This window comes from Epinephelus moara, chromosome 16 (genome assembly GCF_006386435.1).
Source record: "Epinephelus moara isolate mb chromosome 16, YSFRI_EMoa_1.0, whole genome shotgun sequence".
Lineage (NCBI taxonomy): Eukaryota > Metazoa > Chordata > Actinopteri > Perciformes > Serranidae > Epinephelus > Epinephelus moara.
This window is the reverse complement of record NC_065521.1, coordinates 23,261,573-23,288,744: the sequence shown is the minus strand read 5'-3', so window position 1 is coordinate 23,288,744 and position 27,172 is coordinate 23,261,573. Positions and strand designations below refer to the sequence as shown.

General features: G+C 42.8%; 1 protein-coding gene across 2 annotated transcripts in view; it reads left to right on the top strand.

Moving 5' to 3' along the window:
• Positions 1–1,378: 1,378 nt before the first annotated feature.
• rerea (arginine-glutamic acid dipeptide (RE) repeats a) overlaps positions 1,379–27,172 on the top strand; it is a 148,190-nt gene continuing 122,396 nt past the window's right edge. For both annotated transcript variants that reach the window (XM_050063908.1, XM_050063907.1), the window contains exon 1: positions 1,379–1,684. The gene's annotated coding sequence lies outside the window, so the exon portion shown is untranslated. The remainder of the gene's footprint in view (positions 1,685–27,172) is intronic.

Genomic DNA, 27,172 nt, shown 5'->3' with positions numbered 1-27,172 from the left:
TGATATTGATATTCCAACTATTGATGCTTTCACAAAATATTGACTATTTAATGAAGATATAGTGACTAAGTGGGTAAAGGTAAACAACACAACAGCTGAAACAGTCCAGTTAGTTCAGAAAGTCACATCATTCTACTGTAACGCAGCCTTTAAAACCAGGAAAAGACAACACACCTGTCTCCATATAGACACCTGGTTTGGTTGCCAAGCAGAAAAGTTTTTCAAATGTATAAAACTGGGTTGTTGGCTACCTCAAATTCCATTCCTCAATGACCCTGTAAGTTATTCATATTCCTTTAGGCCATAAGGCTCCTCAGATCAAAAGAATCAAAAGAGTTTTTCATGAAAATTAATTCAGGTTGTGAGTATTGTTTTAACAGGATAATGTGGTGTTGTTTCGGTATGCCAGGTGCTGTAACTCACGCTCTCTGATGCTCTGTCACCTGGAGCTACATCAGATGAATGATTCATAACTGATATATTATCTGAAGCCTAATTTTTATACAAGTACTCACATGCTCATACTGGTTAAAAAAAACCAATTTCTTTATATTTCCTGATCTTTGCTGTGCAACAGTTTTGTGTGAAAGGAATTAAAGCCCTGTCCCATATAGACACCTGTCCTAAATATAGGCCTGTTGATTTAGGTGATTTACGCAAATAATAGCCCGGGCTACTAATTGAAGTTTTATGGTACCCTTATTTCCTCTTAAATTCTGCTGTTCTGTTGTGCCAGGTGTCTACACTATAGTATAGCATAGACTGTTTTGTGGTAATATATAGTTAGATTTTGTCATTTATTTCTCCTTTAATTCTGTTATTTGTTTAAAATATGCCTTTTGATGTAAATATATTCTAATTTCTGTATATTCAATACTACAGTTGACTCAAATCTCCCAATAGAGATTTGATTATCATGGAATTATTATTATTTTCTATTCTCTCAGGTGCTCAGTGTATTTCATCCACCATTAAGGAATTCTGTTCTCTATTTTGTGATTTTAAATGTTATATTTTGTTATAATGTTCTGTTCCAGTTCTGTTATTTGTTCACTGTATGCTTTATAATGCAACACATCTGTTGTATTGACTGTATATATTCAGTGCTGCAGTACACTCAAACCCCCTCACAGAGATTGTATTGTATTGTACTCTATTCTTCTGGGCTCACTGGCAGTCCAAATATAGTCTGGCAGTATCACAGGTTTATAAGGATGAAGATAGACCAAGTGTTGCTACAGTATAGACACCCTGAGGACTCCCACACCGCCCCTCTCCCTCACTGTGGATGTTCCCAGTTTTGGCCAGTGGGTGACGATATTTTACCGGTTGAACTTTGAGAACCCCCCAACTGTTCTCACCCCAAGATGAAGAAGGATGCTGTCATGCTGAGTGCCCCTCACACACACTAGTCTGTGCATTCCGGCAACGATTACTCCCTCTTTATTCTCAAGTCCATCATTTATGACAGCATTGTATCAACCGTGGTCCGCTCCGTTATAGCTACATAAGAGAAGATATACAGGTGGCACTGCAGCTGCCGTGCTACTCTGTGTAGTGGCGACACTTGGCTAACTAACGTTGGCTAATTGCCCCTGCTGCTGCTGCTGCTGCTGCTGCTATTGTTTGTTGTTGCAGTCTCTCATCAAACAAATCACAGATGTTGTAGATCAAGCTCTTTAAGGTAAGTGCTGTGAGCTTCCACCAGCCTTCTTCTTTGCCTTTGACTTTCATCAGTAAACGAGCAGGAAATGACAAATATGAGGGAATAGTTTGTAAACGTTGGGGGCTGTTAACGTACACCCTTGCTTGCTAGCTATTTGGCTAATTTGCCTATTAGCATCAGCTAGCTAGTTAGCTGATAGACTTGTTTGCCCCTCACTGTTGCTGGTTACCATGAACTAACGTTAGCGGCTAGCGCCAGTGACTAGCACTGATTGGGAATGCCAACAAGGAGCAGGGTAATGTCTGGATACAAACAGCCCGTTGACACCGGTTAGCGCAGAGCACTTGCCACACACACAACATGGCTTCATTTTTATTAAACGCTTTGTGGCTTTAACGTGAACGTAACCTTGCAATACCCCACAGCAAACGTTTTCCCATTTTGAATCACCCGGTGTAGTAGCTGTGTTCCAGGGAGTAGCCCGAGCCCATTCAGCTATTGTCATTAGCTCATGGAAACGTTAGCTGGCGAAGCTAACTTGCTGTCTTTGTGTGCTTGACTTGTGGTCAATTATTGTTATCTAGCTTACAGTTTGTGGTTATTCAAGAGCCTGGTGTTGGCTGGTTTTGAGCAAAGGTAACGGTGGATAACGGCACACTCGTGTTGGCTGTTGGAAACAAAGATGCAAGGCTTGTAAAAATCTTCATGGGAGACATTTGTCAACAAATAGAATCAGCAGAATTGGCATGAACACTTTTCACCTCTGGCAGCCTGGGTAATTCAAAACATTTGTAGTAGTGACTCCATGAGGCACAGGGATAGTAGTAACGTTATATGCTGGGTTTATGCTTTTATAAGTGAAGTTGATTTTTTTTGTTGCATGAGGCTACTCTAAGTTATGGATTGTAAGTTTGAACATAAACAGAAGACACTGGCTACAGACATCCTGCATAACCTGTCATTTAAATGTGATCCTTAAGACAGTTTATGTTCATGTTAATATCTGAAAGAGGGAGAGCTAGTGATTTATATTTATTAAGTGCTTCTGACTCACTTCTGACTAATTCACAGTCTTACACAGCCTTGCACAATTGTGATCCTCACCATAACTTGAACATACACTGCACAGTGATCAAAGGCACGAGTAACATTTGATTTGCTTTGTAAATGCCAAGTTATTTTAAGTCCACTGAGAGAATGTAATTTAGTGTTGACAGCAAAGCCTGCATTTCCTTGTCAAAGTGCCACAACATTAAGCTGGGTGTAAGGAAATTGCAAATTAATTATCTGATACCCTGACAGCATTAAAACATAGACATGCACATTACCATGACTGTAAGCAAACTAACATGGACAGGTTTTGGAGCTTTGCAACTACACTGCTACTCTATCTGTGTAGTTGCCACCTATTCAGGCCTCCCGATAATGACATGACACTGTGGAGAGAGGGCAGTGAACTGAAAAAGTTTACACACCTCATTTACGTCTGTGATGTCTGTTACACACTGTGGTTTAGCAATAGAGGGTTAGGAGGGAAAACACACTTACACATGCATACACCCATATGGTCAGAAATTTTGAGAGGAATACTGCAACAATATTTTTTACACACAAGTTATGATTAACAACAGGTAACATCCCTTTCTTGCTTTGAAAAAATAAACCAAAACATATTCAGCCTGCTTTAGATTTTACTGTATCAAGTCATTGCAGTTGTGACTAAAGCTGCACCACCATACACCTCTTTAGCTCCATACATCATGCATATGGAACATCTGATGTTTTAGTGGCTTTCCCTGCTGCCAGTAGCTTAGTGGTTGTGATTTAGATTTTCTTAAACTACCACTTAGACTGTAAACTTGCAAGGTTAGGTTACAGACATCTGCCATTACAGGCTATACGTTGATTACTACTTTAGCGCAGCTCCGACAGAAAAGCACCTTAATGTTTGGTTTATAGTTTTTGTAGAAAGGGAATTTTTCAGGTTTAGCCAAGAGGATAATTTAGAGCAGCTTAAAACAGAACATTTGTGGCATTGATGTTTTGTATAAATGTGCAAAGTCCCTTTTTTAAATCCCCATTATCTGGTTAGTTCAGGGGTCAGAGGAGGTCAGGGTGTTTTATAGTGTTTCAATTTGAATGGGATCTCAAGAGCAGCAGTGGGTAAAATTACTTTGAGTCACATATCCAATGACACACCCCATCCGTCGAATGTTAATCTAGCTGGGTGGCTGTAGTAGCGGCAGAGTAATGATAAGAGAAATGTAATAGCCCTGCTATTTTCCTTTAATGACTAATGTGTGTTTGAGTAATGGCAGCTCTCTTATGAGTAATATGTGGCAAATGGAAGGCCAGACAATGTTAAGGAAAATCCCTTTTCACTGTGCTCTGACACCTCTTTGTTGGATGATTTGTCAATACACATGCTCGGGAATTCAATGTTTACATGCTGCGCTCGGATGGCATCTTGCTGTTTTTCGCCAAGATGCCGTCACTACATCTTTCCCTCACCATGAATTGTCATGAAGGATGATTCCCCATAATAATACCTGGGTATAGTCTCAGAGCTACTTCATGCTGTATGCTGAGGCGTTGTGGCAGGTACGAGATGGTGCTATAACCTGTCATCGGTGTGGTAAGCCTGTATTTTAAAAGGGGCATTTTACTCTCAGCGAGGCTATTGTGTTTCAAATAAAGGTGATTAGGGGGATTTATTGTGACTTTTGCTCAAGGATTTCATACACAGTGTGAAATTATGTTGGCAGGGGAGGCAGGTAAGCAGTGAAATGTCTGCTTGACAGAGCCAGCACAGAAAAGGATGTGTAATCAAGCATCTTTAGACATCAGATTTGTAATTAAGAAAGTGCACTGCCTTGTATTTATAATCTAATGACTTTGTTTAGTTGCTGCAAAGAGGGTGCAATAGGGAAGCAAGTGGATAAACTGATTTAGGTTTTTCCTGTACAGTGCTTGATATCAATTTCATTGCAAGATATCTGGCTGTTACATAGAAAATTAATGCTCTGAACAAAGGAGCAATGTTCGCTCAAAGACCTCTTGATGGGCCATTCAAGTGCTGTATATTCATTAAAAATAACAATCTGTCAGCACTTACTGACAGCACGCACAACAAGCCAAGCTCTCTTTATTGTTCTCCGAAGATGTTTTTCAGTTCCCGTGCCAAGAGCTGGGTAATTGGCTGTAGCAAAGCCTTGCATGTGTTGTTTTAAGATATTGGACTGACACGCACAGGGCACACTGGCAGAAATGAGGCAAGCACACTTCTCCCCCTCCCCCCTCCTCTTCCTGGCTTATCCCAGCAAGTCAGAGGAGGCAAGATGCTGGATGTGTTTTGTGTTCTCTGACATCTTCCCTTCACCTCTCATAAGAGGAGATCCAAGCATGCTGCATCATATCTCATCTTTGTTTGATTCGGGCCTAACTCCGCAGCTCCACAATTGTGCCAAGGAGATCGTATCGGCAAACGCAACCCGTGTTAACAATTGTGAGCTGTCTCGCTACATACTGCTGGTGGTATTTGATGTACTCGATGTGATCAAATCTGCTTTTTCTGTGAGCTCAGCCATGGTGAAGTCGGTCTCACTTCATCCCGCAAATGCCGCCTGTGTCTTATTGGGCTGGCTTGGCATGGATTCACATCTTAACTGATCAGGCACATTGTGTTTTGTGTTGTTGCCAGCCTCTTGGCAGGTCCTAGGTACAGCAAAAATAAGTTCTCTCCATATTTGCCTTGTTCAGTTTTGTATGTGACTTTGCGGCTATGAGCCTGCAAAGTGTTGCAACTCACCACATTTCAGTGTTGTCTGTGATTTATGTACATGAGGGGTTGTACAATGGAGTGTGAGGAAACTGGAAATGGACGCTTGGCTAACATTTGTAAGAGTTGTGAAGCAACAGTAAACACAGGGCAATGAATACATGGTAGTAGTGTATTAGCTGTGATGATAGTTGGTGCACAGCAGATTTTTATTGTCTGCAATATCTTGGAGTCTTTCACATTGTTAGATTTTTCTTGCATCTCGCTAATTATTAGTTAAAACACACCATAGAATGCAGATGATAGCCTATTTTTTCAAGCATTTGAGTAAGATAGGCTAATAATAGCACTTTCAATTACAGTGACAAAAGCATGAATTGAAAGTGTTCAAAAATAACAGTCAGCCATTTGCCATCTCTGTAAAAGAGGAAAATGAAATGGTGTAGGATCAGCTGGCTGGCCCCTGAGGAGAGGGAGAGAAAGGGGGGGAGAGATGAGGAGGAGGAGGAGGAGAAGGAGGAGGAGTGCTTTGCCGCTGTGTGTGTCAGTGCTGATTAGGTAAGAGATTGCCTCATGTAATGACACGGCATGGCGCTAGTGGTGCAGAAACACAAACAATGCATACCAGTGTTTTACTGCGCACACCCCCTGCAGCTGCCTGCCTGAAGATGTTTATATAGACATATACTCTCTCCCTAGAATATTTCAACATCTTTTTAGATGATGCCCTTTATTTCAGCGACACGCACTTATACGCCATCCGGAAGCCAATAGCCCTTTTTCTCTGTGCGCTCTTTTTCTTCTATAGCACAGATGAAAGATGGAGGTGATTAAAGGAAAGGAGCACAATAGAGTCAGTGCAGTTTTCGATCAGCATTTATTGTTACTATTGACAGCAGTATTTCTCAGCGTAGGTGTGTGTTGTTAAATAGGCTACATAACCTGCCAAATATTCTGCTCTTTTTGTTGAACCATAAGCATATAAAGGGATCAAGTCAGATTTTGTTCCTGCTGGTGACAGTTAAGGCTTCTATTGATGTATTGGAGCATTGATATTAACAATATTAACTGAGTTTTTATCCATGAGCTTGGCTAGTAATAGACCTGCTTTGGGCTAAGCTAGAACGCTGCAGGGATGACGTGTTTTTGTAGGCTGACACAGAAGTTAGCATTGCCATGGTTTCCTTGACAAAAAGCCAGTGGGATTTTTCTCTTGGCCTCTGGGTTACTATAGAAAATATGCTCTGCAGCAGACAAAAGTGTATGATACTGACATGTTTGTTCAGCAAGATAATCTCCACAAATGTAAATGCAGTCGCCAGAGGTAAAACACTAACGTTAGGCTTTAAATGAACTACACCATGGTCGCATGACTTTGCCGTCGCCACCACAATGAGGCTGTAAAGCTGCGTAGTCTCATTTAGCCACTTGTTAGCAACCGCCTTTTTAACGACACATAATAGATTCAAAATTCACATGTGGGGTATTTACTACTGACGTATTTCATGTTGTGTTGTGTCATAGAACAAAACATGAAAATCTTTTAACCTTGTGTTTACCATGGACCTTATTTCAGGTACCTAACCAAAAACGTCTTTAAAAAAACCCATAGACTTTGAGACATGGTAACAGAAACTGCAAAAATGCTAACCTTTTCTGTGTTTCAGGACTTATTCCTGCAGCACTCTATTAGGGGTCTAAGAAAATATCAATACACCTGAGTATACTATATTATCTTTTGTGGTACTATATCACCTCTCAAAAACACAGTGTCGATTTTTAATTAATCATTTAAATGCAAAGATTCGTGGCAGTCATTTGCAGCCATTTGACTCTTCTACTCCAACCTAACAACAAATTGCTAACGTAAACGCCAAGAATGACAGTTCTCCTAATATTAGATTTAAACAAATGATAATATATGGCCTTGCTTACTGTATTGCTGTATAAGGCAATGTACTGAATCATAACCCTGTATCTTGATACGTATTGTATCGCCAAATTCTTGCCAATACACAGTCTTAAGGTCAGTTATCTTGTTGCTAGACGAAATGTTTGGTAAATGACCCACCGTACTTCTTGACAGTGATTAAGGTATATAGTCACTTTGTTGTAATTACCAGAGAGCCACCTTGATTAGCAAGTCTAAATGATGCAGCTGATTTAATTGATTGTTTTATAGAGAGATGTGTCAATAACAGCTGTCTGTTGTCCAGACAAACATATGTCTTTGTCATTACATAAAGTGGCTGTAATGGCTGTTTTTCTCTGAACAATATGCAGGGCATTGATTTTCAACACTGTGACACTGAGACAAATCATACATACATCTTGTTACTATTGCTGGTTATGCTCTGTGGCCTGGCCTCTGTGACTAACACAGGTACTGCACCGATGTTGTGACTGCACATGAGGCACAGTTTGTTTGCAGAGCTGCAGAGCCCAGACCTGTGACTGATGTTTTAATGGAGACGGCACGCAAGCCAGTGGTGAGCTCAGGGTTCATGCAGCCGTGAGGAAATGACCCCGGCAACATTGTGGCGCTCTCCACTCTGCTGTTCAATAGGGGCCTTTGGTAAACTGTGTCCTTGCTCGCCCTTGCGGGTTAGGCGCACCTATTGAGCCTGCTGAGCCCTCAGTTTAGGTGCTGGGACTTACGGCTGGATCGACCACAGGTTTAAGGATGGACATCTTGTCTCTGTGCGTACCCCAGTTCCAGCAGCCGGCACAGAGAAAATGAGTTCTGAGGATTGGGTTTAGATTTGCCACTGTAGCACTTCAACTCTGATACACTCTAGCTACCATCAGGGGAAGGCTGTCAGAGAGAGGGAGAGAGCGGGTGGGGGGGAGAGAAAGAGAAAACAGCGAAGCACAGCAGTGCTATCTAATAGATCAATTTGTAATAAATCTGTTGCCTCAAGCTGTTGTTGTTCGCTTCTACTCAGTAAAAGGTGTCTGCGTTTCTCAGGCAAGAAAATGCTTGTCAGGCAGGGCATACAGAGCTATCAGTGAATGAGACGCGCCTAAAGCACAGTAAATCATTTTCTCTGTGCTCAGTTTACATAGGTCGAACACATCGCTCTCTTATCAGAGCATTCCATTGGTCAGAAAGGGGGGTTATAACCAATCGATAGGGCTGAGCACTGAAATGAGGAAGTAACGCTCCCCTCACATTAAATTTCCCCATTATTCAATATGAGCCATTAATCATGATGAAGGAGCTATTGATTAGGCTATCAGCCAAGGTTGGTCAATTTATTTGCCAAGAGTCATTCCACAATGTGAGGATCTGTTGAAGTAGTACTGCCTCACAAAAAACCAAGTGCCACAATTGAAATGGCCCCATTATTATGACAACATTTGATCTTTAAGGTAACAAAAGAGCGGGCCTCTATAAGGACCACATGGGACCTCTCCTGCTTCTCCTCCACCAGCAGCCATATGGACTGTACTAATTGTGTTTTACGCCAACCATTTTCACCGATCCATTGGGGACTTGTGGAAGTGCTGTAGCTATAATGTCACCAGCAGTGGGCTGGCTCATGAAAGAAACATTAGCGAGCAAGATGAGAAGACAGGAAGGCAATACACTGCAAGTCAACACAATTATTGATTTTATTCAAATGAAATCTGTGGTTCTCTGTTCTGAATCTGATGTTAGGCACCTTTTAAAGTATGATTTCTATTATGCTTTTTTCCCGATTGTAGCTGTTGTCGGAGAGCAGGATTCACCTCAGTCTCACACATGCACTTTGTCAAGTGGTAAAATCTCTAATTCTAGGCATAATGCCAATGTATAAAGATAAAGCTAAGAAGAGGACTTGCTCTTGTAATCCCTTATATCTCTGAAGATGTTTTATCCTGTTAACTCACATGATGATTTTTCAGGGAGGTAGTTTATTCTGACTCTGACCAGTAGCACATTAAGCCAGCTGTAATTGCTCCACAGAGAAATTGTCTATCATCCGTTTTGTTTTGTGACAACACAAATGCTGAGGTTTGAGCGTTGAATGTAAATGTGACATTCACAGTATTTGCTTTGCCCTTCAGGCCAGCGATTGGTTGTAAAGCGTTTGAAGTGCTAAGTGTGACTGAGGCAAATCAGTGTGTGTTTTAACGTGTTTATAATATGCAATCACGAAAAGGGCACATCTATGGAAATTAGATCTTGTGAAGGAGGGGAGGGGCGTCGGAGTGGTGATGGTAGAGAGAGAGAGAGAGAAAGAAAAAAAAAAGAGTGTGTGTGCGTTTCATTGTGTCCCCGCTAACAGTTTTCTTGTAATTATTGAAATTGATGTTTGCCGCGAAGCTGTAAATCTGCAAGATCTCTTGTTAATAAAGCGGCAGAGGCAGCCGAGCCGTTAGGCTGGGAAATAAAAGGCAATCAAGCCTCCAACATCCTGTCCCTCGCCCCAAAATGAAGCAGCAGAAATCCTAATTAACTGAGAGGATGAGCAGCTCTTACTCCAGTGCTCGGCTAGTCGGTGCCAGAGCTAGCTGCTATACCCTAATGAAGACGCTCTACTAGCCGCCTGCAACCCCTCTTTCTCTCTCTGTCTCTCCTCCTTCCTTCCTTCCTTCCTTCCTTCCAGCCCTCTCTATCTGGCTTGCCCGAGGTATTTTCTCTTAGCTCCTCTCCTTTGCTGCCTCCTCCTTCCTTGTGAGTGAAGTTGTGGATGTGACTGTTGCACTGATGGAGTGAGAGGAGCTTTGTTGCCTGGAGGTGTCTGGGAGTCCTGCACAGGAAATCGGTGAGCTAGATGATGGCCTCTGTGATGCTTATTGCTGCTTATGTAAAGTGCTGCGAGAGAGCAGGAGAGACAGCATTGATCTCCTCCCATTGATTTCATAGATCCTCTTTAGGATGACAATAAAGTTGTCTCTCTGTGTCATCTTCAAGTGCTCCTTCTCAAATCAGCGATGTGGCAAATTATTCCTGTCATTAGCCACCCATATTCCAGCAGCATTGTGTGATCCTTTGTGGAGTTGAAAGTCAGGTTAAATCTTGCTTTGCACACTTGATATTTGTTTGTGCTTTGTCTTTGCAGCAACACCGCAAGTCTTTGAACATGTCATTCAGTAATGCGTTGGTTATGTATTGCTGTGCTTTGGTGTTAACCAAAGCTCCCAGAATTTATAGGCCTGCTCAGTAGCTTTCACAGAAAATAAGATATGCTCTGTGTAGTGAGTACTGTGCTATAAGCCAAATCTTTGTTGTTGTGAAGGAGTGAGTGGTGATTGATTGTTTGAAACCCGAGCCCGCCTCAGCTCTCCCAGCCAGCTGCTTCTCACTATTTACCTGTAAACTTGTCCTCTCTGCTTTTGCTTTGTCTGTGGATGGCCGCAGAGCTCTTTCTCCGTCGCCTCTCCCCCCTCTTTGTTGTACCAAGCAGCCCAAAGGCCTCCAGGGATGAACAGACAAATAGAAGACAGCGAGAGGTGAGGCTCGGTCCCCCCATTCTCCCATCTATCTTTCTCCCTTGCGAGCACTCTGCCAGACAAGTTTCCAGGCACTCAAAAGCAGCAAATCGACTCACTGTAGGAATCACTGTCACTTAGCCGAGCTGGGGCATAGCAGCGCACTAGGAGGCCAAATCCTCCTCCTCCTCATCTCCCCATTTCACCGCCTTCTCAAATGAAGAAAATGCTATTTGGCATGGCATTGCTGAGGCCTGGTTCTCTGTATAGATGAGCTTATTCCAGTCTGCCTCCCCAAAAGCTTTTTTTCTTTCTCTCTTTGCCTCTTCAGTTATACATTAGTGGGGTGCCTCTGATGACGACTTGATTAAGTGCTTGTGGAAGGGTCTAGGGAGCAGCGTTCCATCTTGATGTGCTCTGGTTAAATTTAAACAACACGATTGGCAGGCGAGATGGTGCAGCACCATCGCCTGAATCTCTCATCAGGGTTGGGGATGTTTTGTTTTGTGCACAGATTTCATGATTGTGATTGAGCGCGAGGAGAACGCTGTCAGAGTTTCAGTCTCTTCCTTTATTCTTGGCACAAAGCAAACGATCTGCTCGGCACAAAGCCAGCGCGAGCTCGCTGCAGAACCCAAATGTAGTAAGCAGAGCAAGGTGGCGTGCGGCTTCGTATCACGCTCATGCACACGCACGCAGATGCATGCACAAGCGCATAGACACATGCACGGGGTGTAATGAAAGCCAAAAAATTCTCCTGACAGCAGGAGTTTAAATTTCACTCCTCGGTGCGACAGCTTTGTCACAGGGAAGAGATTCACCACCACCTCTGGCAGCCCTCAGAGACCTTTCCTTGGAGAACCAGCAGTCCTCCCTTTCTTCTCCTTGTTTCCCTCTGTATTTAGCACTCAGCCTTTTCCTCTAATCAACGACAGGCTTGTGAAAATCTCTACATAAAACAATGCACAATGCTGCTTTATTTTTTTTTTCTTTCCCTCTGCCTGACTCTTCCCCAGAGTTTTTTTTGTCTTGCCTGTGCAGCTGTTGCTGTGAAGAGGATGACAACAGGCAGAGAAAACTAAAAGGACACGTCGTCTTTACCCCCCCACCGCCCCACAACCACCTTTCTTTTCTCTTTTTGCTTTTCTGTAAGCAGCTGCTTACATTACACAGGGCTCGTCCACCTTGTATTTGCTGTTGCAGAGAGATAAAGATGATGAAAGTGAGAAATATGTGTGACGTTCTTTGGGAATTTAGCTTAGGAATGCAGGTGTACATGTGGGTGTATGGGGGGGAGGAAGAAAGTCATATGAGTGGATTTAATTTTATAGATTTGTGCGCATTTTGTTTGTAAGAGTAAGGAATCAACCACCATGTTTTAATTGTTTGTGACACGTGAAATGAGAAACAATAATGTGTGACTAGTGGGCCCAGGAGATTACAATCTGGTCAGCCGCTTAAAGGAGTGTCAGAGAGATGCATTACTACATCTTTGTCTCCCTTTCTGCCCCCCTGGGCCATAAACCACTCACGAGCATTTAGCCAGAAGTGATTTCTCCTCTGTTCACCTCCTCGCCCTGCTCCTGATCCTGTGGAGCTGCTGGTGGAAAACCTCCCAGGCTTCTTGAATGAATCCTCTCTAGTGTGTGTGTGTGTCTGTGCTCGCAGCCCTGGTTCTCTGCAAATCTCTGCAGCACCACCTGATTTGACTTGGTAATGGGGCATTGATGAGTCTTGGGGGAAATCGGAAAAAGGAGCACAAAACCATACAGCAAAAAGCCACTACTGTGAGGTGGCAGTAAAGACAGCGTCAGGTTTCTCAATAGCAATTGACAAAAGAGGAAAAAAGAGAGAGTGAGGTAAAAATGGAGGACTGTTAGAGATATAGCTGTCATCTGTTGATGCCTACGGCCGCCTGCTCTTCCTGCAGCGGGAGAAAAAAAAAAGCTTAGAGGTGGAGATGGGCTTCAGCACCCAGGCTTCAACTCCATTTGTATTTCTACTCCACCGTACTGAAAAAGCTGCTTCTCTCTCCAGGACAGCAGATTATTTACATCTTTAGCAGAGCTCATTGCTCACAGAATATTGAGTTCAGTGTGGAGGACATAAAAGGTAGCCAAGCCAGGAGTAGTAGGGGAGATAAAAGCAGGATCGCTTAAGTACTCTGTGTTATTTCAGGCACATTTCTGCTGCTGTTGATGTAGCCACTAGCCTAATAATTCATCTTGCCTAGTTTTTATCACTCAGTGCATGCCCATGCTCCTACACACACACACACACACACACACACACACACACACACACACAGTAACTACTCACAAACACAAATTCCCCTCACTGGCGAGGGTAGGCCCCCTCTAATATAAAACAAGCGATTCAAAGATGAAATGCTCATCATTCTGCTGCCTCACCATGGCCATCCAACAGATGAGTAGTGCTGCGAACAAAAAGCAGGGGCTGCCTGCGCCCAGCTCCCTCACAGGGGCATCTTGTCTGTGTTATCACTCCAGCTAGTGCTGCAATTAATATTAATGTGCTTTAAAGCACGCTCCAGCAGCCCTGCTTTCCCCTCTCTCTCTCTCGCTTTGTGTGTGCATGTGTGTGTGTGTGTGTGTGTTTGTGACTCAGGAGGAAGAGAGCAATAAAGCCAGCAGGGGATACGAATCTAGGCAGGATATGACAGTCCTCATGTCAGCTGTCTTAGAGCTGGAGGGATATGTGGATAAAGACAAGGGATGAAACTGAATCCAAACCAGCCAGACAGGCAGGTAGCACGGCGTGTAGGTAGAGACTCGCAGCACTCGCAGCAGCGGCTGGGCTGGGGGCTGTGCGCAGCCTGTTTATTTAGTCATGTTGTAATAATGCTTGACCTTTTCTTTCAAGTCCACGGCCTGACCTTTAGCACCTTACTCCTTGGCAAATCAGTGCGTGTGTGTGTGTGTGTGTGTGTCTCACACAAACACATGCACATGCAGAGAGGGAAACGAGCACCTCCTTTGCAGGGAGCTTCATGGTCTGCCAACTCCAGGAGTGGATTGTTCCAAATTAGTATGCATTAGGTGGTTAGTGCAAAGCATTTAATTATGCGAGATGGCACTAAACTGTCTATGTTATGATTAGCCCAACACGTTACAACCTTAATCTCTTCATTTTTTTCCTCTCTCTTTCCATGGGTGAGGAGGTGGTGCAGGGTGGGGGGGCTGATAGGCTGGTGAAGGAGGATGATGTGTGTGTGTGGGGGGGGGCTTTAGAAATGCTCCCATATTCCCATTAGATGTTACAAGTATCCTCCGTATCTCTGCAGCCAATGTTTCTCCCTAGAAGGATTTTGATATTTTCTTGTCTCCCCTCCTTCACTCCCCCTCCGTCTGCATGCCCCCAGATACTTTGTCAGACGATATTGAATCAAGTCGCTTCCTTTTATGTGTATATGTGCACGTCCCCGCTTCTCTGTTTTCACTGAGCCGCTTTTCAGGGTAGGCAAGGCTTTTTAATCTCGGGCAGCAGGCAGCAGTGGCAGAAGCAGCCGGGGCAGAGTCAGAGTGAGCCAGGCAGCCATCCAGCCAGGCAGGCAGTCAGTCGCTGCAGTGGAGCCCCAGCAGCTCCCCGGAGGAGCCCATTATACAGGAGAGATATCAAACCATGAATCATTTACGCCAGTCCTCCCCTCCCCTCCCTTCTCCTACCCTCGCACGCAGCCTTGACGCCCGGCCGGCCGCCTGCTTGCCGCTGTCTGCATCTTTAATGAATGATTATTGCATTTCATAAACATGGGCTGCAGTAATTAAAGTATTATTGATCCTTTCCATGTTTGTTCCAAGGTGGACAAAAATGTTTTTTTTCTCCCCTCCTCTTCACACATCTTTTTTTGTCATTATGCAGGATAGAAAAAAGTCCCTCTAGGAACAGCAGACGGTGATTTATTTAGCCTGACGGTGTGATTTTTTTCCCCCTCTTGTTTAGGCATTTCAAGAATAGCCTTCATTCAGGGAGGAGGGTGATAATACAGCAGGGTGGGGTTTTTTGGGTCGCTCTCATTGTGTGGTGTGTCGCGAGGATTGTGTTGGAGTGTTGGTGTTTTGTGTTTTGCGTAAAAAGTGTAGGGACATGGGGGTTAATGTGCTGGAAAAGAGTGATTTAGGTCAGTGGTCGTGTCTGCATCTGTCACTCTGACAAGCTGGCGCTTTAGGAGGCTGCGCGGCGTTGAATAAAGGAGAGAGTGGGAGACAAGTGAGGAGAGAGCTGGCTCTTTCACATGGAAAAAAAAAGGAAAACCTGACTTGACTGTGATTTGTGCTCCCAACGACAGGCACCGTGTTACAAGCAGCCGTTTGATATAAACCTAATCAGTTTCACCTCTTTATTGAGGATCAAGACAGTTAAAGCCTCTGCAAATAAGTGCACGTCTCCTTGCCTTCCTCCATCTGTTTTTCCTTCTCTCCCACCCTCCTCAGCTCTCCCTGCTGTCATTTCTCCTGGTCATTTTTCCCTCCTCTCTTCCCACTTTCACTGCGCTTGTCTTTCTCGCTCTCTAAACATCTCTCCCCTGTTTCCTCATCCACCCTCTCCTCCTATTTCAATCAGGAGTGCACTTCAGTTTCTGTGTAAATATCACAATCACTGATGAGGAAAAAGTGCTGGCATCTCCACAAGGGGATTAGAGGAGCCATTTTGTGTATCACTTATTAATGTGTCCATCTCTTTTTTTTTTCTTCTTTTTTTTTTTGCACGTGCTATCTCCCCCAGAGCTGTATGGATTGTTTCCTGTCATGGAGGCTAACATATAAATCTGTTTTGCAGCCTGGAAGTTTTTATCTCTATAATTGTTCGAAGAGTTTCGCAGTAAAATTTCACTGTTGTAATAAACGTCTACACTCCACTGAATCCTTACCTGTAAGGATTTTTCAGAGTGTTTCAGTTTGATAGGATATATTGGTTAATTATTTTCATTCACAGCTGTTGTTTTTCTTCTCCACACAAAAACTGCTCAATAACATCATCGTAAAACAATGCTGTCGTTAGCATTCAGATTGATCCAGCCATTAAAAGTCTGTGATAGCCTGTTTGAACTAGCCTGCGCTGATTGTTAGCCCTCTCTCCCTGCCCTATGGCTCGTCCCTTTTGTTAGCGAGCCACATGGCTCTCTACAGGGCTTAGTCTAATCAGTGCTAAATATTCAGCGGTAGCCCATAGCCTAATCAGCCAGAGCATAATCATTGTCAACCAATTGCATTCCTCTTGACCTCCCAGATGGAGGTAAACTGCACAGCCTCTCCATAGCGCCGCCTCAATTACTGCAGCAGTAATGGTGAAAAAGAAGACCACGGGCTCAAATGAAAATGGCTGATTGATGTGGACACACATGGCTTATAATTGGATTATAAGGAAGGACGTTAATGGTGTTAGGGGCGTTGTGGTGGAGCGGGATCCTAAACACTGACCAGGTATTTAATGATTTAGCCCTCCTGCCTCCTCGTCTAATGCAGTTGTGCATCACAACAGTATCCTCAGGGGTCTTGGCACCTAAAGCACAACCCTCTTGTCCCACCCCCCTCTTCATGTCAAGGGTGGGAGTGTATATATGTGTGTGTGTGTGTGTGTGTGTGTGTGTGTGTGTGTAAGTAAAATGCTTATGTGAGCTGCCAGTAACTGGCTCTCTTATGCTAGTGACAGCTGTGGGGTCAGAACAAAAAGCTGTCTATTTCCAAAGCAGCAGCCCTCCTCGTCCTCCTGTCCAACACACACACACACACACACACACACACAGAATGAGTCAGTGGGAGAATTTGAGGGGATGAGACATGTCTGTCCTACAGTAGCTGCATTGCAGAACAAGGCTTTGACTGAAGCTTATTTTCACTATTAATTTAATTATTAATCTTATAAATTCTGTTTTCCTAATTTAGTCGCTAGCTGTCCCTTCACAACGTACCATAGCCCAAAGTTGGGCTGGCACGATACAGATTTTCATTACACTATTATTGTGGCCAAATGAGTTTCATGGTAACAATGTTATTGTGATATCAATAAAAAAATAAAAATCTTTTTTTGGCAAATGATTTACACTCAAAATATGAGTGTAGAGAGGTGGAGACAGTCTCTAGTGACCATAACTGTACATAATTGTACAAAAAGAGCATTTACACACAATGGATAGTGAAGAGGGAACCAGATGGCGTTGGAGGGCGGGAGACAAACCGATAATGTACAGAAACGGAAATGGCATAAGAGATGCTGGATTATTTACACAATAGTATCATGTGTATTATTAACATTGTATTAGTATTTCCATTTTAAATATCACACTTATCGTGAATATTGGTGTATCACGACCCCCCTGGCTTAATGTCTTCTGATGTGTTCATTTGGCTGAGCAGCATTAAAAGCAAAAACGTGTATTGAATTTACAATTAATTAAATTCTCACATTCACCTCAGAAATACTTAGTATATTTATTTGATAACTGAATCATATGATTTAATATGTTATAAAATAGTACATCCTGTAGATGACTAATTGATTTATCAGCAGAAGGAGGGGCTGGTCAGTCGTGTTGCCGGGGGTTGGGGGTTCAGCGCTCCACTTGTTGTCAGGCTGCTCTTCATTTATTTCTGTTTATCCTAATGGAGAGCGTTGAGAGAGGGATGTAATTAATTGACCCTGGCAGCTCAGAGGGGCTGTGGTCGAGTCGGGGAGCAGGTGCTGACTGCGCTGCCCACCGTCTCTTTTCACTGGTCCTCATCTCAGTGTGCATATCTCTGCCGAGTGTCCAATGCTCCCCGCTGACCGATTGGCTCTTGGTAAGTGCAATGATGCTGGATGCCTGAGCCTGCGTGAGCGGCATAATACCAACTAATGCCTGAAGGAGTGCTCTCCCCATTTCTATCTCGCCTCTCCCCTCAGCTGCTGCTTAGCCAAGCCTGGCCAGTGCCGAGCAGAGCTGAGTGCCTCCTTTTCTACTCTCACTCTGCTCTGCCTGGCAGTTTATTAAAGGGAATACTAGCTTTTTCCTCGCGCCCGGCCGTTTGATTTCGACAGCAGCAGAAGCTGTCATGGCAGATAAAAGGCAGCGGGCCCCAGAATTACGGCGCACACAGCATCTGTATTTACTGCGTCATTCTCCCTGCCTCTGACAAGGGAGGAGGAGGAGAGGTGGAGAAAATGGAGGACAGGCTGCTGCATTCATGTGTCTTTACATTGACATGTCTCATCAGGGAAAGAGGTGGACAGACAGTCTACAGTGAAGCCATCAATCAGCCCTTTTCAATACGCCTGTCCAGCACACTGTAATACTCACACATAAAGACTGACAATAGAAGGCATTATTGCTGCTGTTGACATATTTTTATAAAACCCCTTTTTTTGTTGGCTTTGTGAGATGGAGTAAAATAGTAGGGTGATTGTAGTGTGCTGGTTTAAAATGTCAAGAAAGCATTTTTATTTTTTTTCACGGAGACAATGTGGATTGATATGATTGCTAGTGTTGCTTTGATTTTTGTCTTTCAAATTAGCAAGTAACACATATAAACGATATAACCATTATGTATTTTTTTAGAAATATCGTAAGATGAGCTGCAATGTTAAGTCGATTAATTAATTAGTTGATTGACAGATAATAATAAAATAATGTTTTACTGTTTTTATATGCAAAAAAGGCAAATATTTGCTGGTTTCATAATTTTTGAGTGAGTGAGATTTGATGCTTTTCTTTGTCATACATGACAATAAAGTGAATAGCTTTGGATTGTTGGTCAGATGAGACCATTTGAAGATGTCACCTTGGGTCCTGGGTAATCACACAGCACATTTTACTGTTTTCTGACATTTTATTGACAAGCTGATTAATCGAGAAAATAACGTGCAGATTAATTGATAATGAAATTAATCATTAATTGCAGCCCTAATGTGCTTAACACTCATCTCGGGTGTAATTGATTCCTCAGATGTTTGCCACTTGTAGTTAATCAGATAATTGCTTAAAATGATTTATTTTGATTTCACTTTCTAAAAAAGTGTTGTCTCTCTCAGCCTCGCCTTGAAACCAGACTTAACAGAGAGATCCATTTTCCTGGCAGTATCCCTCACTGTGGCTGTGGGGTCATGCTAATTTTTCATCGGCATCATTTCATTGAGCTTTAATTAACACAACAAGGATTCGGTGTCCTCCAGTGTCATCCACTCAGACAGCTAATACAAACTCATTAGCCTAACTCCCAGCAACTCCGATACAAAATGTTATTACACTGTTTACTGTTTTGGTATATATTAGAATTGATTATGTTGATGTATTCATCCACATAAATTAAGGTTTTCAGATCATATCCTGTAGGCCATTTCATCTGCTTAGTATCAGAGGTCTGGAATAAGCTTTTATTTAATACAGTACCACACAATCCTGCTGCTAGTTTGCTTAATCTGCCTCAGCAGCGTTTCAAGCAACCAGCTGTCTGTCTTCTTCATGCGTCTCGATGCTCTAGCCTGTGGTGACAGCAAGACTAATGTATTCACGGCGCCGCCACGGTGAGAGGCATTACTTTACCTTTGCTTAATTGAGGGGAAACTCCCCTGACACCTGCTTAGCACAGCACCAGGCTAGCAAAGCGGCCAAACTCAACCCTAGGTGCTGAGGCCACTGAACCCTGACTGAGAAATAACACAACCCAAGACCACCCAGGGACTGCCGAGGGGAGAAATGATTTAATAATGTTGATGAGATATTACACCAACCCCTTCGTCCACTGTCTCCCTCTCTCTCCCCCCCTCTCATTACTTCTTACCTGAGGAGGCAGACGGCTCTGACTCACTCTGTGCCTGAAGGTGTATTTAGATGGGGCTGCTAAATATTTCACACCCTAAAGACAGACAAGTGAAAGAAGTGAAGGAAGAAGAAGCAAAAAAGGGGAGCAAGAGGGGTAAAAAAAAAAAAATCAGTGCCGAGGGTTTTGACATGGATTGTGCAGGGAGGTTAGGGAGTGTAGTCAAGGGCAGTCAGGGCAGGCTTGTAATTGGCTGACACCAGAATATAGTGGTGGATTTGTGTGTGTGTGTTTCTGAGCGTGTGTGTCTCCCTCTCTGTGCAGTCAGACAATATCTGAATACTGTAAGGCCAAATATATCGCTCCAGCCAGACTGCATTGCTTTCAGGGTGTTGATATGCTGCCATCACCTTGCACTATACAGAATGTTGATCTCAAGTACAACCGACACAGTGTATTATTTTCTTTGGGCTCCAACACCAAACTCCCCCCTACCTCTGCAGCAACACAAGCAAGGTCCCATCTGAGACTCGGCTTGACAGCTCGACTGAGCTCCTGCCTCGTTTTTTAATTGTCCCGTGCCCCAGGGGCTGCTGGGAGCTAGCTGGGCGGGGCTGAACATTTTCTCCAGGGGGGTGAGGAGAGGTGGGTGACAGAATGCTCGCAGTGTCAGGTGCAGGTGCGGAGAAAAGAGATGGAGAGGTTGCTGACAAGCTAACCGTGGGGAGCCAAGTAGTGGGAAGCCACTCACTCAGATGGGAGAGGAGAGAGAGCTTTATATAAGAGGAAAGCACACAGGAGGCATCCATCACCCCGCTCCAGCACCAATGCACTCACTGATACATACTATTCATCTGTTATCAGTTGGTCTATTAACAGACACCACTGCTAGAAATTTATGCACAGAGCACAATGTGGCCTTGGTGGTACAACAGCGATAGATTTTTTGCACTGTGACTGTCAGAGGGCTTTTTGTTCAGACAAGGTTTTGTTGTTGTAGGACTTGGAGAGTGTGTTGTCCCCCTTTTCTAGTTTATTTACAGCCCAACACTTCCCTTAATGTCTGTTGGACAAAACATCATCCTGGTCACGTTTAAAACAGTCGGCCTGATAATCGGTTAATCATTTAATTAATTTCGAGGCAAAAATGCTTAACATTTGATGCTTCCAGCTTCTGAATCTAAATGTGAGATTTTGTTCCTTCACCTTGTCTCATCATATGAAATATAAACTAAATATCTTTGAGTTTTTACGTCTTGCTTGGACAAAAAAAGCTGTTTGAATATGGCTTTGTTAGGAATCGCATACTAACATACTGCCTACTAAGTACTGCATACTTTCTTCTACATAAATGATTAAGTATGCCATTACCAACAGACTGTTAACACTGATGTATACTCAAGCAGCACTGCTGTATCATCTGATTGACAGCTGGTCTGATCCAACCAGCGGCTCTCACATCAAATTTCTAGAGTTGTTCCGATACCAGTATCAGAAATGCCTCCCATACTTCCTAAAAAGCTGAATCTGGTATCAGCAAGTAGGCGAGTCTATGCACTGATCCGATACCACATAATTTGTTACACAAAATTTAAAGTAGTTTTACACCTGGATAAACGTGGAAATCAGTTCTTCTTTCCTGCTCTAAAACAGTAGTCTATTCAGCAAGTTACACCATGCAGACACTGACAGCTACTGGTTTAGAGCGGCAAAGAAGAATTTATTTCCGGTAAATAAATAGTGTAACGTTAGCCATTAAATTGTCAGCAGTTTGGCAGTATTTTACAATGAGACAGTTAGATAGTTCTGTGACATTTATTCTTTGTATGTATTTGTTCATGTTTTATGAAGGGTTTAACTCAGGGGTGTCAAACATTTGGTCCGACCACCCTTCCAAAGGGTCAAATCTGGCCCACTGGATGACTTTGCACATCTAATACTGATGCACTTGTGGACCCTAGGAGGTGCCAGGTGCCACTTCACGTAAAATAGTGCTTCAGAGGCTTTCCCACCCCGACCAGAATACAGTTCTCTGAAAAATATTGAATACTTACTGTGGTCGTAATTAATTTTGTTAATCAGCAGCTTCAGTACAAAAGATGTCTATTGTAAAACAATATTGGTGGAACCCAAGGCATTGCAAAGAGTTTTGATTTGTAAAATGGATTGTAAGGCAGGGGATAACTTAATCTGCTGCATCAATAGCTTCACCTTTGGTTTGGTGTGGTGATGCATGAAAAAATACATATGTAATGACAATGAGTAGTGTACTGAGTGTTTCATAAATGGATGAACTTTTCAAGAATGTAAGTCTTTACACTAAGAGATAGAGGAAGATTTTGAAGTCTTGTCATGAGTTATTATGCAATGGTTTTACTGGTCTGGCCCACTTGAGACCAAACTGTGCCGTATGTTGCCCATGAACTGAAATTAGTTTAACACCCCTGGTTTAACACACCCATACAGGGTTTAAAGTAAATAGCTGCATTATTTATTTATTTATGTATTGTAACGTAGTGGTATTGAATTAGTACTCTGTTCGGGCAGATACGCAAGTTTAGTTACCATAATCAGTAATTGGAAGGAATAAATGGTATTGTAACATCACTACTAATTTCCAAAAAGGCATAATTGACTTCATATTTGGAATTTAAATTGTTACCTTCTCACTTGCAAAAATATCAGAACTTTATAAAGAGACAAATTAAGAGCTTTTAGCCTGGCTAAAATCTCTCTGCAAGCTGGTTGTTATGCAGTCTGAAGAGACACAATGCATTGTGGGGCAGTTGATTATGTCCCATAAGCTCACATTTCATACTCAGATTCTTGCCAATGTAGTATATATAAGGGCTATGCAGTGTGAACACACTACATACTCAATTTTACACCAGACTAAGTATGAACAGTATATTAGTATGTGTTTTCGAACACAGCCTAAGTCACCTCAGACTCAAGGTTATTTGATTTTTCACAAATTTTTAATGCATAATTGATTAATTGAGAAAATAATCTGCAGATAAATTGATAATGAAAATGTTGCAGTCCTGAATTTGATTGTGTTACCAACTGTATTTGCACCGCCTGCAGCAATCTCACAATTGACCTTATTCTACATATGTATTTTTATGCTGGTTTGTGTGGGCTACTAATTCCCATTTACATGCTACCCGGCATTTTAGCCTAATTAATATCTTTAGACGCCTCCTCCGCATTATGTTGCAACATCAGTTTCCCTCCAGTATTCAGCCTCATATCTCTCTGTCATGTTGCTACTGTGTTAAAAACCTTTGAGCAGATTCTGGAATAACACTGTGCCTTGTACTATTCATCTCGCAGCCACATGAAAACTGAGTCATACAGCAGAGCAGTTGGATTTCAGCAAAATACTGTCAAAGCTCAGATTGTGATTCATCACTCCATTAAGGTGCACACACATCTTAAACGCTGTTGAATAAAGCGGTTGGAATGCATGTCTTAATGTGATTATGCTCTCTCTGTATATGAATGCATTCAGGTTAGGGTAATTGGAAAAGTGTGTTTACATGGTGATTTATAATGCATTGTCTGAATTTGGTGAATTATTGAAAAATTGTGGTCCTTGTGAGCTCACTCGTTGAGCTATTGAGTCTTCTTTAGTGAAACGTCCGAACAATAGAAGAGCTGTTGTTCAGGGCTGCTGGAATGAAATGTTGTGCAGCCGAGAGGAAGCAGCAGCATGCTTTTGGGTCTTGCTCTTCCTGTGTTGTTGGCACAGAGACGTCATCCAGCCAGTCACGCTGGGGTCAGAGGCTCTGAAAATAGCCCTAAGGGGATTCGGGCTGCACTGATAGCATACCTGCTGTTACGTTGAGATGTTATCCAACTGCAAGCCAACCCAGGCTCCCTCCCAGCTGCTTTGGATTGTTCTGCAATACCTCACGCAAAGATGGAGTGGGGCCATTACACCTCTGGCTCTGTAGCACTCCCTGCAGACATACACATGCACGTACTTAAACCTGCACAAACATGCATGCACATACCTGCAGCCATGCACTGCATCGAGGTCTGTATATGTTTGCCTTTGCATGCACAGATCATCACACACATATGCGATCACACACACGCACGCGCGCATCAAACCAGATTACGCTGTCACCACAAAAAGCTTCGTAGCAGCAGCACAGGCAGGCTGGCTTTTCACAAAGGGTCAGAGTTGACTGCAAATTACAGCTGGTGGCTGACCAAGGCCGGTGATGGATCTCAATGCACTCTGTGTTTACCCACACACCTGCACCCCCACGGATGGGAGAGACGGCGAGCACAGCCGAGAGCACACAGCCATTTTGTAACACCTCAAGGAACTCTCCCTCCTCTCCCTGTATGAGGAATAGATGAGGTGGTGCCATTAAGTGAATTTGCTGTTATTTCCCCAGGCTCTTAGCTGAAGATGTCAAACCTCAGCCAGCGAGGCAGCCAAGGATGACTGCCGACTCAGGCAGAGGCAAACACACACACACACACACACACACACACATGCTCCACACTCTCTGCTACGCAAATGATCAGCTTTCATGCTTCTGTGTAATTTATCAAATTGCTTGGGCATGTGATGAATGGGCCCAGATCTCAAAAGGAAAAAAGACATTTAGTTTGCATTAGGTCGCTGTTATGCCCATGTAACAGCTTAGAATTTAATTACAGTAAATGGTAAACATCGTATTCACATTTTCTGAAACAATAATTTAGTAGGTCTAATTGCTTTGTAGTTTCACAGACTTACACTTGAGCGATTAGTACACAAGTGGAATCGGCTTGTTAAACAAAAACTGTTCAATCCTATTACTTATACTACAGACTACTGTGTTCTCTTAGCGTGTGGAATGAGCAAGCGGGCTTAATGTTCTCTACATTTTCTCACAAATGCCCGCACTCACACATCCTTACTCTAGAAGAGGCTGGTTCTCTCCTGGTGATTTGTCACAGTTCCCCATTGTATTACACACCACCTCTCCTTCACACTCCAAATCCACCCCCCCACACCCTCCTTCTCTTTCTCTCCCTCCCCTCCTTCGCTCCCTAAATCATTTCTTTACATGTGTGTGGGTGCCCCCTCTCGCTGTGATTCTGATACTTCATAACGGCAGGAGGAAATTGAGCTGACCTTGAGGCTGCCGAGCTCCTTTATAATGCTGATGTATGGGGCTGTGGGCGCAGGCAGCCAGTAAGTGAGAGGCATGTTTTTATTTGCCGGGGAGCAGGGCCCAGTGTCAGGACACATAACAGGGTTCATTTCTCGCCCACTCGAGCTAGCTAGTGTGCCAGGAAGCTTAGTGTCAAGCATTCAAGTCCGCTAGGTGTGATTTACCTGCATTAGCCTTTGTGTACTGGAATAAGTTGCATCATGCTGCAGATAGAGTTAACCCTGTGGATAGCTTGGTCTCACTTTAATATGATTTAGATGGTGTTGCTGCATTGCAAAAGTCTCACTGTTGCCAAGTCCAGTATCTCAAGGTTGGACTAGAGATTAATTCATGCAGGATTGTTTTTTGGCCAGTTTGCATTTTGTCGTCGGGTGACAGAACGATCATTTAAAAACAACACAGTCTCTTTGACAACCTTATATCACCCCACCTGTCATTGATGCCATTATTTTTTCAGCGTGGTTGTCCCACTTTCTTCTCCTCAGCAGCTCTCTGCTCATCAGTGCAATCAGCTTCCTCCTAACACAATCAGCCCGCTCTCAAATTACAGTCATGATTGAGACCAAGTCAGTCTGAGGAAAAGATGAGAGCGCTTATGATTCAAGCCTGAACGCTGCTCAGGAGGTGGACACGATAAATTAATATCTGTAAAATATAATGCAACCCAATGCAATAGCCCTGCAACAAATGGCACCTTTGTGATGCTTGGGAAATGCATTTTATGAGAGAGGTGGCAATTCTGAGGCTGTGTGCACTTGTTTGGTTATAATGATTTGTATTATACTGTCAGCTTTTTTTCTGGAGTTTAATATCTGTACCACAAAGTAAAGAAAAAATTAAATTACAGCTACAGTTAAAGAGTATTTTTCATTTTCAATTAAGCTACCAATTAATTTCTAGATGATTAATTAATTGTTAAGTCTATCATTATCAAAATGAATGCAGATTGATTTTGTGTCGATCAACTCATTGTTTAATCAAGAAATTGTTGCATGTTTGAGAGGGCAGAGAAAAATACACCACCACACCCTCGTAGTGGGTCATTAGTGATGATGAAGAGGAATTACCTGTTATAAGTGCATACATTGCTTTCTAGGAAAATTCTGCATAGTATACCTTTAAGCCTCACAAAGTTTAACAATCCTGACCAAGCCTACTCTTGTCATACCCACGCATAAAAATGTCAACGTAAATTGTCGCTGATTGCATAATTCAGAACGTTATTCAAAAATCAAATCTCACCTCATGCTGCTAAATAAATGAAGAAATGTTTGAGGATGTTATGTGCTATTTGAGGGCCCCCGTTGATACAAACGCAAACTAACTTTGTCGCAAGTCCACAACCTTAGTCCTATGTTTCAAGATTAAAAGACCGACATCACACTGTCCTACAGTCCTAATGCAATATTAATGTAATGCTACTGGAAGAGTCTGATTTACTTTGATGATACTTCTCCATCTTCTGCTGTAGGATGAATGGTCTTCAAATGTGTAACCAGGCATGTTGAACAAAACCAATCTGCCTTTAGTTTACACAGTGTCTAGGTTAGGCCCTGTCTACACATATGCAGACATTTTTTAAAAGGGATATTTTCCCCCTCCGTTTAAAAAAAGAAAAGAAAAAAATATCCGTCCACACGACCTTCATTTTACAAAAAATCTCCATGTACTCAAAAATGCAAAAATGACTCTCAATGCCTTTGGTGTTAACTGTTGTCACCGGTCTCCCCTCATCACAAAGGTAGCAAAGTGTACAGGCTAATGTTACTTTTTCCAAAACACCTCCTTGAGATCTCATCACTGTTGTTTTGCCTTTGATATAAAGATGAAGGAGCTCACTAAAAGATACAAGTGATGCTCTACACATGCTAAAAGTTTTCCTTTGACTCCCCAATCAACAACAATCTGACTCTTGACATTGTCCCACCATCTGCTGGTCCACTCGGGTCTAATCCAAAACTGCAATTTTTGGCAGACTTTAAAATTAGTCCCCTGTTGTTTTTGTTTCTAACGCATGCTCACAAAGCAACATTTGGGCAAGTGCGAATTCGTTTCACAAACGCTTCGTTTTACATGTCTACAGAGGTGCAAACCAGAGTTTTGAAAGTGACCAAAAACTGTTTGGATGAGAGGCTAAAACGAAGTGGAAAATCTCTGTTTACAAAAATATCTGTGAGCCTTAGCCAGGGCCTTTAACATGTATTCTCTACTTGCAGGCCTGTTGCTGGTTAATTGGTTTTCAAAATAAAACCACTTTAATAGTGTGGCCGTGTGACTTTTCACAATGACAAAAGAACAATAGAGATAACATACAAGCATTCATTTGTTTTCACTTTGTCTGGAATGTTAAATAGTCATTTTAGCCCTAATGTTG